The following is a 17,030-nucleotide window of genomic DNA, read 5'->3' as shown; positions in this document are numbered from 1 at the left end:
ACAATCAATCATTGCGACCAAGGAAAAACAACAATTTCATATGGTTTAAGATTTCCATAATCTATCAGAATGGACCAGTAACCTATCTATATAATCTTGAATGAAGATAATAGTCTTAAAAACACACATGGACAGAAAACAGAGATTCCATTTTTACTAATTTCTGTTTTCCCACAAAAATCTGAAACATCTATGTACAAAATTAACAAAAATTGTTTAACACGTACTCTTCACTGTCTAAATACAATGTGCACAGGAGGCCTGAAAAAGTAGCAGTCAAGTAAGCAGCTTTCCTTTCCAGATGTCACTAGCTTGACAGTCTTCTGCCATTTTGCTCCCAAGCTTAGCGTTTAACCATTTAACACCTTAACATCTAATACAATGAGGTCTTACTTAACCACAGAGCATGAAATAATTTCATTTGCAAGAAAGTGGATGGAATTGGAAATCATTGTGTTAAATAAAATAAATCATATTCAAGAAGACAAATCAGCCAGGCGGTGGTGGTGCATGCCTTTAATCCCAGCCCTCGGGAGGCAGAGGGAGGCGGATCTCTGTGAGTTCGAGGCCAGACTGGTCTACAGAGTGAGATCCAGGACAGGCTCTAAAGCTACAGAGAAACCCTGTCTCGAAAAAACAAACAAACAAACAAAAAAAACCCAAAAAAGTCAAATCTAAGGTTTTCTGACGTATGTGGGAATCTACACTTTTAAATACACATATAAGATATGATAGTAGAAGATGCACTGTTTGTGCAGAGGAAGCGACCAGTGGGAGGAAAAACAGGGCAAAGGAGAAGTGACCATGACAAAAACACATGACTTCTGTGTATGGAAATACAATGGAATCCATTGTGTTGTACAATGGGAATACACTAAAATATTCTGACGGATCTTTCTTATATTTTCCTTTACCTCTGTCACCAGGTTCTGATCAATTGAAAAGACACTAAATTGCCCTGCTCTGCATGGGATAAATACTTCAGGTTAGCTCTCTGTAATAATCCAGGCATGCCCAGGCGCTCGGGTGCATTAGGATGGTGGGTGATAAGGCAAATTCTTACCAGGCTCCACTTCCAGACTCAGTGAAGAATCCATCACCTTAGGCACTTCAGCCTGGCATAATGGGTAGTCTCCATCAAACCAACGTCAAAAGCTTATTTTAATTATAAGGGTGCTAGATGTAAGTGGCTGGTCTCCTGAGGATGGTAAAGAACTCTTAACGCCTTACACACTCTAGGTGGTTAAAGTGAGAGCTGTCAGCTAGCGAGAAGAATGGAGCCCCAAAACAAACCCCAACTTTTCTTTTTATTGTTATTTTCATTGTTTTTATTGAGCTATATATTTTTCTATGCTCCCCTCCCTTTCTCTGCCCTCCCCTTCTACCCTCTCCCATGGTCCCCATGCTCCCAATTCTCTCAGGAGATCTTGTCTTTTTATATGTCCCATGTAGATCCATGAATGCCTACCCTCAACTTTTCAAAATGATAATTTTACTTCTGTAAAACTTCCCCTGCTAATGATGGACTCATGTATAGAAAACTCAAATTTTGGACATTCCCATGGGGATGCCATGAATGGCACGCTGTGTGAAGAGAGGATACACACACACACACACACACACACACACACACACACACACACACGAAGACTAGCTCCGCTGCTTCTGCTGGCGCCATCCTTAAATCCTACCACTCGGTTCTGCCCTTCTGTATCCAAAATCATTTCAGGAAGTCATTTCAAGAGCTGAAATTCTCTAATCTACTGTCTTCTTCAACCTTTTCTAGCAAAGGGAATAAGATGAAGGGTATCTTTTACAATGGCATGTGACTATAATTCTAAGACACTACATAAAAATGATTTATCTTCACTGTCTTGGTGACAGCGAGATGACTGAATGTTTGTGTCATACCAAATTCTTGGCAGTAGGACTTTTGGGAGTCATGAGACCATAAGCATCAGTATGGAACTAATGCCCTTATTGAAAAAAAAGAAAAAAAAGGATGAGAATCCAAGCAGCCCACCCTTCCTTATAACTCCATCCCACATGATCTGTAGGATCCATGACCTACAGAACAATGAAGGCAAATGTGGGTCCTTTAAATATACACACAGAATGTTGCTAGAGTAGCCCTACACTTAGGGTTGACTGGGAAGAAGAGCAGAAGGCATGAGGGGCAGGGAATACAACCAATTAGTCTATGGGGGACATACTTTTAGTTATCATCATCTTTAATTGCTCTATGATACACATTGAATAGTGATCAAACTGGCAAAAGAAAAGGATGGTTGACAACTCAGTTTCTTTTGGCAGACAGGTGTGGCACAGTCTGATGGCAGAAGTTCTTCAGATCAGCACTGATGTTTTAAAAGGACTAGCACAGTATTATGGAATGCTATTTGTACCTAGTTCATTAGGCCACCGTCACATGGAGGCCCTCTACAAATGGTAACTGTTTAAACAACTCTGACAGCCCCACGTTGGTCAATTATCCAAATTATAGTCAAGGTCATAGTCTTCAAAGGAGTGCTCCAATACCATTAGATGCAACACATGGGCCATGCGCTTAAGGGTCTCACTCCAAGTAGACTTATCATCTCCACAGGTCTCGCCACAGCATTTGGCAAGTCCAGGGCTGCTTAACAAGTTCAAAGATATTTGTTCAATTATTGCCAAGGATTTGACAGCGTTGGAACAAGATTTTAGCAGCAGATGATCCGTATGGAACCACGTTCCAAACTCTCTTTTAATGGGATAATTCTTCGGACATCTGTAGAGAGTTTTTTGCAGCCAAATTTGCACCTTGGATCCTTGGGAGGCAGAATGAACACGAATGTGACCTCGCACCCACGGATGAGCTGACAGAACGGAACTAATCCTCACGCTCAATGTGGCAACACTAGAAAGAGTCTTTTCTTTAGGGGCTCTAGAATGTTCCACCTTGGTGCTAGAAAAAGCAACTTTCCCCACTCACGAGAGGAGTTTTGCTTGGTGCCCTGTTCACATAAAACTTAATGTGGGCAAGAACTGATTTCTGTGTGTGTTCCTCTGTACAGTGACACATGTAATTATTCCCTGGGAGATTCTTCATGTTCCAAATTCAGTATCATCAGCTTCATAATGGAAAACCTTTCTGACCAAGGTCTAATTCTGCTTGTGAGATTTAAACCTCGGAGCAATGAAAAAATGTTTTTGACAACAGTGAACATCATTCTAGATAATAAACCATTGAGAAAGTAAGACAGGGTTTTTTATGATGATGGATGCTTGGGCCACATAACTGTTATGCTAATACGTAGCTCTGTCCAGAAACTCCTATTTTACTTTTTTCAATGCAGATGGAACATTTCAGCAAGAAGATCCCAAGGCAGATGGCTAATTTCTGTCTAGCACTTAGGATGTGGAGTCCTAAACAAGGTAGTTGAAGCACAACATATGCCCGTGTTTCCCAATGAATCACACATGTCTTTGTTTACTCCTGAATATGGCCTGTCTTCATTTTGCCAGTCCTTGTGAGAGAAGGGTATGAACTGGCAAGTAGAATATTACATTCATTCTATTTTATCTGAGAATTTTCATGCTGGATGGAACCTGAGATCATTTATTCTAACTTCAAATTTTGTGGAAGAGAACATGGAAGTATGAATAATTGAGAACAAGAAAATTCAGATGAAATGTTCCTTCATAGCAGTTTTCTGTTATTCACTAAAACAAGCATTTACTCAAGGAGACTAAAGGGCCTCAACCAAACTGCTAACCATTGGTGCATCTAACAGAATCAAGTATCTCATCTAACTCATCCCTTTCCTCAATGAAAGAGCTAGGCAGATTTGTGGTGGGCACAGACTCATGTCTAGCAATACACAGACCCAAGTTTGACTCCTGGTACTTTAGAAAGAAATGGAATACTGTAAAAATAAGCTGAATTAATTTCTTGATGGTGCTCTAACAAAAACCATAAAGTAATGGCTTTAAACAACACACATCAACACACATTCATTAAGTCTCTTACGGTCTTATAGGTCAGAAACCCAACACATGTCTTACCAGGCTAAAAATCAGGGTGTCAAGAGAGCTTCTCTATAAGTTTGAGGCCAGCCTGGTCTACAGAGTAAGTTAGAGAACAGCCAGGGTTACAAAGAGAAGCCCTATCTCAATCCCCACTACCAAAAAAAAAGAAAGAGGGGGAGGGGGGAGAGCTTCCTTCCTTTCTCTAGGGTTCTCCTTGTCACTTGGCTTCTAGAGGTTGCTCATATCCCTTAGTTCGTGGCCCTGCTTTAATCTTCAAAGCAGCAGTGGTGAGTTCTTTTTTTTTTTCCTCTGAGAACCCAATTACTAGCTCTCTCAAATCCCTCTCTCTTGACACAATCAGCTAAGGATCTTTATTGTTCAAAATTCATAAGCAATACATTACCCAGATTATCTAGACTATCACCACCTCAACCTCAGATCTTTCCCTTAAGGTAGGGGTTCTCAACCTGTGGATTGCAATCCCTTAGCACGGGGATTGGGGCTGCCAGGGTGTGTGTAAAATGACCCTTTCACAGTGATCACAGAGGACCAAGGAACAACACAGATATTTACATTGCAATTCATAACGGTAGCAAAAATGTCAGTTACGAAGTAGCAATGAAACTAATTTTATGGTTGGAGGTCGCCACAGCAGGAATAATTGAATTAAAGGTGGAGGCCTTAGGAAAGTTAGGCATTCTTGTCACGTTAAGAGTGACATTTGCCGGCGGTGGCGCACGCCTTTAATCCCAGCACTTAGGAGGCAGAGGCAGGCAGATCTCTGTGAGTTCGAGACCAGCCTGGTCTACAAGAGCTGGTTCCAGCACAGGCTCCAAAACCACAGAGAAACCCTGTCTCAAAAAACCAAAAGAAAAAAAAAGAGTGACATTTGCAAATTCTAGGGATAAGGATTGAGTATGTTTAGAAGATTATTATTCTCCGCCTACCTCCCCACATTCCCGACACCTCACAAAAGATCCCACAATCTCTCTAGGGACCAAACCAGAATCCATGCTATTTACTCTCCGCTCTAGCTAGTGCTTAAAGATCATACAATAATATTCTCAGCTTCTTTGGGTTTTCTGCTCATAGATAGTAATCTCATATCAATTTGTATCTTCGGCTTTTTTTTTCAAAAGCACAATATCCTTCCGTTCAGGACTTAAGATGTTTTTTGACAAGGTAGGACAAGCCCAGTAACACTGTGTGACGACAAGAAGGTCACCCTTCAGCTCTAAGCGAGGAAAAGGGCAAGCGGATCCTCAGGCAGCTTAATTATATATACAGACGGGAACGAACAGGAGAGGAGAGCCATGAACACTCCTGGTCCTCCCGTGCACCCTATTACAATATATTTGACTGTGCCCTAGGGTATGCCTAAAGCCATTTTGAAAGCTTGTAAAAATAAATTCAAATTTTCTCCTCTTATCACTCAATGCCTTCCATGCTATAATGCAAGCTCATCGCCCATTTTCCTCTCATATCCACTGGCACCCCATTTTCCACACCAGCTTGAGACACTGAATCACACACACCCTGCTTCTAGGCTTGTTTTCAGGGGGAACGTGTGTCAAAAAGACTTCCTCCCTTGAAGACACTGCCCCTCAGCCTGCTGCTATTTTAGACCCAAGGGATGAGTCACTGAAATTTATACCAGCACCCTGCCCCTGGTTCAGGCTGGTCACAGCGTCTCTGCTTGCCGTGTGACACAAATTAGCAGCAGTGTTTTGAGCGGCCAACACACCTTTAAGAAAAAAGGCTGTAAAACAAATCGCCTAGCCATATGTTTTATTCCTAGGAACGCTTCAGCAGAGACAGCATTCCATATGAAGGGATGAAGGTTACATTACTTAGCTCTCCGATTCCCTGCTATTTTTTCCCCTAAACCTTTCCCCAGTTCTCCATTTCACACCCCGGAGACAGGATTAGTCACTCTCTCTACAGCAGGTTGCTTTTACATCTACCTGAAATGCTTCCTGTTCTGCTCAGTGTCACAAGGGTGCATAAGAAAGTCTGGCTTGAAGTCTCCGTGGGGGTTACACATCCATCATCTCCATCCTCATTGGGTTCCTTCTTTGGTCCCAAGGTCCTGACAGGTGCTCTTTGAACTTTGTCCCCTTAGAACTGCTTTTCCTTGGTATAACAATTTGAATATGAAATGTCACCCACACTCTCAAAGGTGTGAATACTTGTTCTCCAGCTGGGGATTGACCTTAGGTGGGATCTACCTGGAGGAAGAGGGTGGTGGTGGGGGGGAGGTAGTACCATAAGGTTTCTTTGCAGGGTTCTACTTGCTGTCCTTTCTCTACTTCTTTACTGTGGATGCAGGGTAAGCAGGCGCTACATGATCATGGCCTTACAGCTTCCCAGGCATGAAGAGCTGTGTTCTCTCCAACTGGGAGCCAAAGTAAACCCTTCCTGCTTAAAATGCCTCTTGCTGGTACTTGATAGTAGCAAGGAGAACAGTAACTACTGCACTCTGTGGCCCTAGTTGACAACCCTATTATCCTCTCTTCATCTCGGTGGTCCTTAAACTTTGCATAGTGTGGTACCAGGGCTCACCGGCCAAAAAACATAATGGTTCTAATTTCTTTATAAAAGAGAAAGGTATTTCATTAACAATTCCTTCATGTTACAGTTTCCATTATTTTCCTTAGATGTTTGCTACTTGATTCGTGATGGCCAGGAGGAGACTAAAGAAGATGACTATTAAGGGGAAACACAGGTGTCATCTACAATTAATTAAGGGACTTGAGTCTATGTCCATGTATTAGAATTTTATATACTATACAAAATAGCATTATTGATGCTACTTCATACAACATAATTAACAATGCCCACATCCACGTCCTTTTGATAAATCTTTACACAAACAGATAACATACATATATGCATTATAAACATAAATTTGTTGTATTTTGTCTAAACTTACAATATATAAAAATGTCCTAGTCAAAAAAACTCAGGGAACGAAGGAGGAAATGGAAAATGACTTCTTCAGGTTCCTTCAGTATTAGTGAGTTTATTTCAATTCTTAGGATACTATGCAACCTCTATATTTCTGACATTAGTTTTGTTGTTCTTTAAGAGCACAAATGAATCATACTGTGCTCTGATGATAAAAGACAGAGTCGTGGTTCAAACTGTATTTCATTTTCCATTGTCAAATGACAAAGGCAAACACAAGAGAATCCTGAGGGGAAAGCAGAAGGCAAAAAAAAAAGACGCGACTTCACTGAAAAACAAGAAAGAAATTCACAGTTGAGAAGAAAGGCAGGAAGTCCTCTGAGGAAGGGAGCGAGCATGCAGAGACATCAACTGAGAACCAAGAGGAGGAAGAGAAGCGTGTGGATAAAAGTTTGCCTCAGATTGAAGCAAAAGCCAATGTGCACACAGTCAAGTGAACCTGAAACATGAAATACTGTCAAGTAAATGGAAGAGTGGAGGGAAGAGGGGTTATCAAGCTAAAAAAAGACGGCCTATTTATTGTTTGTACTTTCTTAACAGAGGCTTTAACAAAAGATAGAGCAATATGTGATGATCTATGAAGGGGGAGAAATCTCATTTAATATAATTCTCACCTTGTCTGCTGGGTGAACAACCAATTCAAATGGAACTGAGATCACAACCTGAAGGGGTCAGATGTTTCTCCACAGGTGAGAATAAGAGGGAATGTGGGGGGTAGAGGGGTGAAATTATAACCCTCTGCCCCAACCTGCCTCCAACAACCACACCTGAATTCATGGAACGGATGAATATGTTATCTTACAGCCAAAGACGACTCTTCACACATGATTAAATGATGGCTTTTAAGATACGGGAACAAGCCTACATTTTCTAGGTGAGCCACTGTGACCATAGAGGTCCTGGAAAAGAAACAAATGAAAGGGAAGACAGGCGGTGTGAGGCTTCAGTGCAGTGAGCGATAGATGCGAAGGCAGGTGATGCAGGCATGAAGCCCCCAGAGAGCTGCTTGGCTCTTTGAACCTCCAGAGAAGACATAGTCACGCAGGCCTATTTTAGACATCCAAGCTCCGGAACTGTGACGGTAGTGCTGGAGTTTCTTTCTCAGTAACTATCATAAAATACCTGGACAAAAGCAACTGATAGGAGAAAGAGTTTGTTTTAGCTCTCAGTTTGAGGTACAGTTCGTTCATTGTGGTGAGGATGTCAAGGTGGCGGGAGCTTGAACCAACTGGTAACATCCCATCCATGACCAGGAGAGAGAGGGACCAGTGAAAGTATAGTTTCTAGTGCTCAGCTCATTTCCTCCATTTTATACAGCCAAAGCTCTCCTACCTGGAATGCTCCCACCACAATTAAGGTGAATCTTCTCACAGCAATGGATGGTGATCATGATAACCCCCACAGGCACATCTAGGCACCCGGCTCTCAGGAACTTATCTATCAGGCTAACACTAATTGCCTGCCTGTTTATGACAATCTCTCACAGCATCAACAGCCAACTGATACAAGAGTTTTACAGATGCTATGTTGAACTGAAGAGCATTGTAGCCCAGGAGAGCAGCTATCTGTGCTTTGCCAGTTCATCTAATTAACTAGACGAGGAGTTGCAGCTGTTTGTGCAGAACTGGAAACTTGTCACAAGGCAGATCCAAGAAAGCGTGTCCTAAACACGGACTGCTGTGACTTGTTTCCTTTATTGGGCTAGTCCCTAGTGTGATTCATACCAACCAAGGAACAGAAGACCGATAAATCAGTAAGAAGGCTTTCTTTCTGACTCAGTTTTCCTCTCCCGAAATACCTGGCTGAAGCCAAGGGCTCCGCTGTGGACAGAGTGCCTGCATCTCTGGACTGGATGTGCTGCAAGCAAATGTGTTCCATCACCTGTTCCCAAGTGGTGGCGACGCTGACTTGCGGCGTCAGATCTTTCTTACTCTCTAAATCACCAGCACAGCCAGTCAACTTTATAAACCATTCTGGAATTTATTTGAGAAAATCGCAGAGTTCTTGCAGCTGGAAGGGATTATTAAAGTGCTAAATGTTAAGACTATTACTGAAACATGGCCAGACACATGGAAATAAGTTTGGGGAAAAAAAATGAAGAGAAAAAGAAAACTGGAAAAATAAAAACGCTGATATAGTCCTTCTGTTAATTCTATTCTCCAGGCAAAAGGATAGAGGAAATTGGAGTTATCTCATTTATGAAGACAAGTGGCTTCTCTCCACATTGAGACAACTGGCCAACAGTTGTTACTAAAAGGTGGTTCTCCAACACATTACACAAGGAAAAGTCACGAAACAAAGAAAAAGAGGTAAGAGAGAGGTCTTGTCCACAGGATTTTAGGAAATCACTGAGAAGGTATGGAGGTCAAAGTTAGTATACGCAATAGAGAGCAATTAACAGTCCCGACCTGCACTGAAGCGTGATGCTAAAAGGGATATCCACTAGCAAACAATATGCTGAAGAGAGCAGAGGAATGGGCTCTATAGCAGTTAGGAAAGCTTCCCAAGGTTAGGGTCTAGGGTAAACCTTCAAAGGCAGGCTGAATTTACAAAGAAGAGGGGAAGTAGAGTCAGTCTCCATGAGTTCAGCAGAGAATCAGCTTAAGGACTTCTATCCTGTCTTAGAATCCTGAATTTTTAGTTGAGGCTGAAGACATAAAACTTGGATAAGTCATGAGTCTTTGTTCAATCAAATTTATAGCCCACTCAAATCCACAAAGATGTGAGAGAAGATTAATTAGTATTTCTTCCTATTCCGTTGGGGCTCAACATTAGAAAAGAAAGGAAATGGTCACCATTTCCCATAATTCTCTACTTCATGTGACTTAAGACATGAATATACAAATGAAGGCAGCTGCAGCCTCTGAGACTATCATTAAATATTTAAATAATGGTATTTATCAGATACTGACATAAGCACAGTAGGAAACACAGATTTATCACCTAAATTTATTTGTCAGGAAACAAGCATTTGCGAGTTATTTTGCCAGAACTAGCCTCAGTGAGCACTGATGGAAATTGCTCTCAGGGAAAAATAACAATAAATTAAGAACTCGGTAGATAGATAGACATATATGGGTTTTCCTGCCAAATTCATTGCTGTAAAAAGAAGTAAGTAAGAAAAAAAAAGTAATCTCTGGGCTTAAAAATTTAATGAGTAACTATTAAGTATCTGGTCATTTTGGATGAATAAAAAGAACCTATTTACTTTTAGAAACTGGAAGGGATTTCTTTGCATTCCAAAGTAAAATAATAAACTTTCTAGGAGATTAGATATCTTTGAAAAATCCTTATAAACATCTATATAGTAGCTTGAGGAAGAGAGTCAAAGGACTGAGCCTCAAATGCAGTGGACTTTGAAAGGAGCAGAATCAACCGGCTGTTCTTGGGCCATTAGTCACAAATAAAACAGATAGTGGCTGTTGGAGGATCTGTATGGCTTTATTAAAGATGGGACTCATTCTCCACCAAGAGTGCTAAAGACATTCATGAAAAGGAGCCACCCTGCATGCCCAGCCCCCAGCACACACAAAATAACAGATGCTTAGACTCTTACAGAACAGAATTTGAGCCCCTGAGTAATTTTATGGTACCAACATAGTCTTCCCTTTGGCCACTGCCTTTCTGTTACAGTAACTGTGGACACCTGCCATTTCTAACGAGTTATTTTGTGGCTAGCTGAGGATTTACACAGGCTCTGCTGACTTTCTCTTGGCAGATACACTGTAACATGCCGATGGACAAGACAGTCCCAGAAGCCTGGCATTCTGCTTGTGAAAAGACTACCTCTGATAGGGACTTAGGGCAGGCTATGCCAAGAGGTGACTGTACCTACTAGAAACTTTACAGGAAAAAGCTAGGGGAGTTTTTCTCCTCTCTTTCTAGAGATACCAACTGAGAGCAGGAAAGATGGCTCAAGAGAACAGGGTTACCACCAGGCCTTCCCATCAGTATCTATATTAACTCACCAATTATACTGCATAATTTAAGAACCAATAAAGTCACTGGCTTCCAAATTACTTCATGTTTGAAATTTTTATAAAGAAGGCTGACAGGGGTGGGGTGGGGAATATGAGGTGTGTTGCTTACTAAAGAGCCTGAGTGTCACACCAACCCCCCAACTGCCTGCTTCTTATCCTTCCTGAGTTCACAGCGATCTAGGGAGAGTATTTAAAGTTGAAAACTCAAAGCACAAGTAAAGCAAATTGAAACTTAGAGGGGGGGGGGTCTTATTTTGTTTAGAATAAAAATCAACCACCCCAAATTTGTTGATTACATTGGAAAATTGCGCGGTATGCAGGAGGGAAAAAAGCAGCTTGCTGCAGGCAAAGTCTCTCTATTTAAATTCACAGAGAGCAGAAGTGCAGCAGCTGCAAGCCAGGCTGCCCAGAGGAGGTTATGAAGAGTCAGGTGTTGAACACAAATCAAACAACACAAAAAGGGCTCCTGGTGAGTAGGACATAACACAAGGAGGGAACAGAGGTAGCGGATGAGCACTTGGTGGCCATGGTGACAGCACAAGAATAGCTGAGCTGAGCATCAGGTTAGGTCACCAAAACTGACAAGTGCTGAGAAAGACGGCTATGAGTTACGTCTTCCTGGTTACATCACTCACAAAGGGCCAGCGTTGACACTGGTGGCTTCACCTCCGTCATATTTACAGCCGCTTGTTCACAACTACCATAATTTCCTAGTGTGGAGGAGATGGTGCCCATGAACTTAAGAATAACACTCTATGTAATTATCTTATTTCCTGGTATAGTTTCTTGCTGAGAAAAGTGGGGTTCCTGAGCTGGCATGCGGCAGCACCACGCCCCGCCTCACCTGTACCTCTGGTAACTGTGAGAAGCCGTGGAGGAACCGGCAAGTCTGCAGAAAAAGCCTCTGGAACGGGTCCTCTCTCTAGCAGCTTTATCTGCAGACAGGATGGTAAAAACAGGTAAGCGTCATGAAGCCTTGCCTATGTGTCTCCTGCGTTGTCATCTCCAGCGACTGCTGCTGCCCTACAACGTGTCTGTCCTAGCCTCCAAGCCCCTGGGCAAGGCTGCACAACTAAACCCTCCCTGAAGGATGGTCTTGAAAATCATCATCTCCTACACTGCAGTGAGTCTGGCAACACTGTGTTCTCTGCAGAGCTCAAACCCTCCCATAGGATTGCTCTCTAATGCATAACTGTCTACAATGTTTCTCCACAGGAAAACTGTCACTAGCCCCCAGCCACTGTCCCTTTCCAGTTGTAATGGGCACTTGTAAACGTTCTTCCCACACCCTTAAAAACCCTCTCACAATGTTGGGCTTAATCCACATAAAAACTGGCAGGGGAGCTTATTTTGATCATAGTTCGGTACGCGAAGGAATACAATAGTCTTTTTTGCTCAAGCAACCTTATAAGGTTAGTCATGGTTCAGACAATACTAAAGGATTTACCTTTCAGAATTTACATGCTTTCCAAGACTCTAAGGTCTTCCTAACAACAACACAGAGGATGACGCATGAAATTCTTATCTAACACCAATCTGGTGCTAATTATTCTATATGATCTTTATCTTTCATGCCTCAGCATCACTCCTTCATTCATGAATATGGATGACTTCCATGAAAAACATCTTATACAATAACCAAGTCTCTAAGACAAGGAATAAATAAATTTTCAAGATGATACGAGGTCTATTTTCATTCTTTTTACTCAAGAAACTTTTAAAAGGCAAATGTCTTAATATAATTAAACCAAAAAATAGGGGCAACTGAAATAAAATACTGGATCCTGCCCCATTGTTCCATTAATTATGAACAGCAGACAAAAATAAACCTGTTTTGTGGTCATTTCTGAATGACGAAAGTCACTTCACGTCACCTGTGCTTTCATGTATGAAGAGAGGAATCAATTTTTAATAATAGACCTTACTTCTTAGAGTGATTTTATATTCACAACAAAATTCAGCACAAAGGACAGATATTTCCCATATGTCCCCAGCTCTGCCCATGCAAGGTTCAATAATAAATGGAAGAATCCCATCAGCCAAGCAAGGGGCATCCATGAGTGCCTTATGGAAAAAGCTACCGGAGTTACTGTCAAACTTAGGGAAATTTTACAACATAAAATAATAAAATAAATCTGTATCAGATTAATGCCACAAATACTACGAAATGGTAGTGCCTAATACACTTGGTTAAAATTTGACAAAATTTCTCTCATTAGAAATCAAAGAAAAACAAACCACAATCGCATATTCTCTGGAGTTTGGGTGGCTCGTGCAATTTAAAAACACGGCATCTACTTGCACCTGTTCACCAGAAGAGCACAGAATAACTTATATCAAAGCTGCTCCCGTGTGACATTCCCATAATACCACTTCTCTGTACACGTTCTTACCTGAGAAGGAGTAAGCTTCACCCAGTCACAAATGGGCTTCTGAGAGCATGCCTGAGACAGGTGCAGAACCCAGGGCAGGCAGAGCTCTGAACAAGCTCCCTTCCGAACAGGAGGAGGGGGCAGGAGCCTTGGATGAACAAGCCCACACAGGCAGTCACGGCAACAGGGAACAAAAAAGTCCCACCCCTCGGTCACAGAGTGAGACGCTGGGCAAACACTGCCCTTGGCCACAACGAGACAGAAAGACAGAGGCTGAGAGGGACTCTTTCAACTATTCTAAGCAGAACAGCAAATAGAGCAAAAGCTTTTCACAGGCTGACTGCCCAGGAACACCGCCGGGGAAGGAGTGAGCAGCCGGAACGGGACCAGAAGTGCCTCTTGGAGAGAAACTGCTGTCCGTTACAAGAAGAGATCTGAAAACTACATCTGCATTCTTAAAAAGAAAAACGACCTAGCCATTCTGTACTGAAGGTTACACAAAACTCTAGCCCTAAGGAAAAGAAGTCAGTCTGCAGTGCAAGAAACAGGGCAATGAGGTAACTCTCTCTCAACTGCCTGCCCTCTTCCATCCCTTTCCGACTTTTCCTTGCGGTATAAGAAAAGACGTGAGAGCTTTAAGCTCAAAGTTCGCAGTAGTGAAGCTAACAAGGAATAAATATGAGCTCAAGTCTAAAAGGAGATCTCGAATTAACTTTCCTGCATGAATGGTCAAGTGTTGAGACTTTTGCCCTATAAGTAAATCTCATCAGGAGCTCAATTCTGTGTCGGATTAACATGCTAATGTATGCACACATACAAGTCCCCGAATGTACCCATCTACAAGTGCTAACTTTACAATAAAAATTACAGTATTTCCCAGCTGTACCAAACAATACAAAATGTGTAACAGTATTCCAGGTAAAATTTAGGATAATCAATCTATACAAACATAAAGGGATTCCTACATCGCAATGTTTCTAGTGTGTGATAATTGCATATTACGGATGAATCCATTAGATGGGGGGCTGTATGCTTTAATTTAATCATGACTCATTTAATCATGGGCCTCTTTATTTGAGAATATCCAGCGAGAACTGTATTTTACAATACCAATTCAGGAAAATGCTTACAACTCTAGATTTCGTTTGCTAACTTTTAGTTCACCATGCTCACACCGTGATGAGTTCCCAATCACTGAGGAAAATCACTGAATTAGGTTCCTTATATGTCCCGACAGGCAATACTATCTGTGAAACAAGAGTATGATCAATTTCCACATCTTCACTACTTCCCAGACTGGGCGTTTTCCCTCCAGAATGCGGGCAGATGAAAAGGAAGCACACTGCACAGATGCTGGACAACCACTGTCTGAGCAACCCGACAAAGTACTTGACGAAATACCTGACAAAAGCAGCTTACAGGATTGTTCCACTCACAGTTTGAGAGTACAGTCAGTCATGGCAGGAAAGTCACGTGACAGTGCTCGAGCTAGCTGGTCACACTGTATCCACAGTCAGGAAGAACAGAGCAATGAATGAATGGCGATACCCAGTCAGCTTCATCCTTTTTATGCTTTCAAGACCCAAGCCCAGGGAATGGTGCCACTCACTAGGTGCCCTTGGGTGATTCTAGAACATGTCAAAGTGATACTAAATAGTAACCATCACAACTGCCAACAACTTTATAATGGCGAATTTGAAAGGTAACGCGGCATCCACCCACAAGAATCTTGAAATTGTGCAGCTGCCACAGTGGCATGAGGTTGAATTACGATAGCCTGCTATCCTCGAACCCTGACGGTGAAATGCCCATCCATACACGGTACTACTGACGTCCTGCTGCGCACCTTTCAACCACTCCCATTCTGGTGGACTCAGAGCCAAGACACTTGTCAAACCTGACTCCGGCCACAAGTACTTCATTTATCTCGGGTCCCATCGTCCTGCGGTCCTCTAACGACCCCACATCCCCACACAGCTACTGTGCTCATAGAAAGGGGACGTGAGTTTGGGTCCAACCTCCAGAACACGGGTGCTGATGCAGTCAACTCTGTATCCCTCCTTCCCCCACCTAAGAACACTGTGCTCCGCCCAGGGGATTCTCCCCAGTCACTCTCCCTTACCACAGAAATCTCCGGGGCTGTGAGTGGAGTTCCACAGCAGGGAATATGCTTGGCAGGCACAAGTCCTGGGTTCCAGCCCTAGCACTATTCCTTTTTTTTTCATTAAAGTAATAATAATAATAAATACAGGGGCTAGAGAAATGGCTCAGCAGTTAACACATTGCTTGTATAGAGGATCCAGGCTCGGTTCCTAGTACCTATATGGTGGTTCACAACCATCTCTAACTCCAGTTACAGGGAATCTGATGGCTTCTTCTGACCTCCTAGGGCACTAGGCATACATACGACAAACACATATACTCACACATCAAATTAAATAAATATAAAAAGTAAGTAAAAGATTGAAAACTTTCTAAACCCAGTTGTATTCATCTAATTTTCGAGTAGGAATACATGTAATAAGCTTAACTAGCGAAAAGCATTTTTATACACGAATCCACCACCAAAAATGAGAATTTCAACATGATGCAGCACAACATCTAAGAAGCTCAGTGATATGTACAGACTTTAGGTCTGGTTAATTTGGGTGTGATCTATTTTTTATTTGCAAATCTCTTAATAATAAATTTTATTTTAAAATTAACTTAAAACCCTGTCTTTTTGCTTTTCAGAGACAATTACATCATTAATTCACAAGTATCTTCTAATGAGTAGAATAATAAACTATCCTATTTGAAGACTACTACCAGATATTGAAAAAAGCATTTGATTTAAAAAATGATTAAGGAAGGAAAGAGAGGGAGAAATGCTAAGCATTAGGGGATGAGAAAGGACTGAAAGCAGCTGAGGCAAAGTCATGAAAGAGGATGTAGAGCTAATTGTTTTTCTACTTCTAAGTCTGTCATGGATTCTTGGTTTTGATGACAGAAACATGTATAAAATGCATTTGATATTAAAAGTATGAAATTTTAATGTAAAGCTCCAATCTTTCATTCTGAATGCCTAACTGTATAGAAATTGACTGAGCTGCATCTGGTCTAGTTAATATTGGTGTATGATGTATTCATTTCTTTCCAAGAGTTTGTAACAAAGTTTGTAAAAATTAAACCAAATTATATTTGGTATTCACTTTAATGTATAAAATTTAAATATAAAATTACAAAGAAATGATTAGGGAAGATATGGGACATTAAGCCAGCAGCCTACTTTTCCAGAATCTTACTCATAGTTTTTAATCTGTAAAATGGAACTAAAACCAGTTCCCTCACAAGGGCCCACGAGAACCGAGAGAGGAAAACAGAGAACCCGAAGCATGGGGTGTCCGTTCAGCATGTGCTGCAGTGCTCTGTAATACTGAGCCATGCTCCGGCCTGCTTTCTGGGGGCAGCCAGCTCCATAGAGAGGAATTCACATACGGTCTCTCTGTATTGCTAAGGTACAGCTGAGTGCCATTAGACTGGATACGGGCCCGCACAGTGCTCAAACTCCTTGTGGAAGTACTTGAGTTCACTTAGGATGTTTAGGCCACAGAAGGTGTCAGAGTAACGATTTCCCCCTCTCCCTGACTGTGTTTTGGGTTCCAGCTGCTCCTATCTCTCCCTGCTTAGGTGGTCAGGTCCCGGGTTCCCATATAATAAG

At 41.9% G+C, this 17,030-nt stretch overlaps 1 protein-coding gene across 10 annotated transcripts in view; it reads right to left on the bottom strand.

Moving 5' to 3' along the window:
• Positions 1-17,030, bottom strand: part of Plcb4 (phospholipase C beta 4) — a 358,529-nt gene that overhangs the window by 234,141 nt on the left and 107,358 nt on the right. For 3 of the 10 annotated variants that reach the window (XM_075962285.1, XM_075962292.1, XM_075962288.1), the window contains exon 3: positions 11,803-11,893. The exons of 6 other annotated variants lie outside the window; for them this stretch is intronic. The gene's annotated coding sequence lies outside the window, so the exon portion shown is untranslated. Of the gene's footprint in view, positions 1-11,802; positions 11,894-13,351; positions 13,657-17,030 lie in introns of those variants that run through there. One more of the 10 variants, XM_075962289.1, reaches the window with a different exon arrangement.

The sequence above is a fragment of the Microtus pennsylvanicus genome, chromosome 2 (assembly GCF_037038515.1).
Source record: "Microtus pennsylvanicus isolate mMicPen1 chromosome 2, mMicPen1.hap1, whole genome shotgun sequence".
Taxonomy (NCBI): Eukaryota; Metazoa; Chordata; class Mammalia; order Rodentia; family Cricetidae; genus Microtus; species Microtus pennsylvanicus.
Note: the sequence above shows the minus strand (reverse complement) of the source record. Positions and strands in the feature narration are given on the sequence as shown.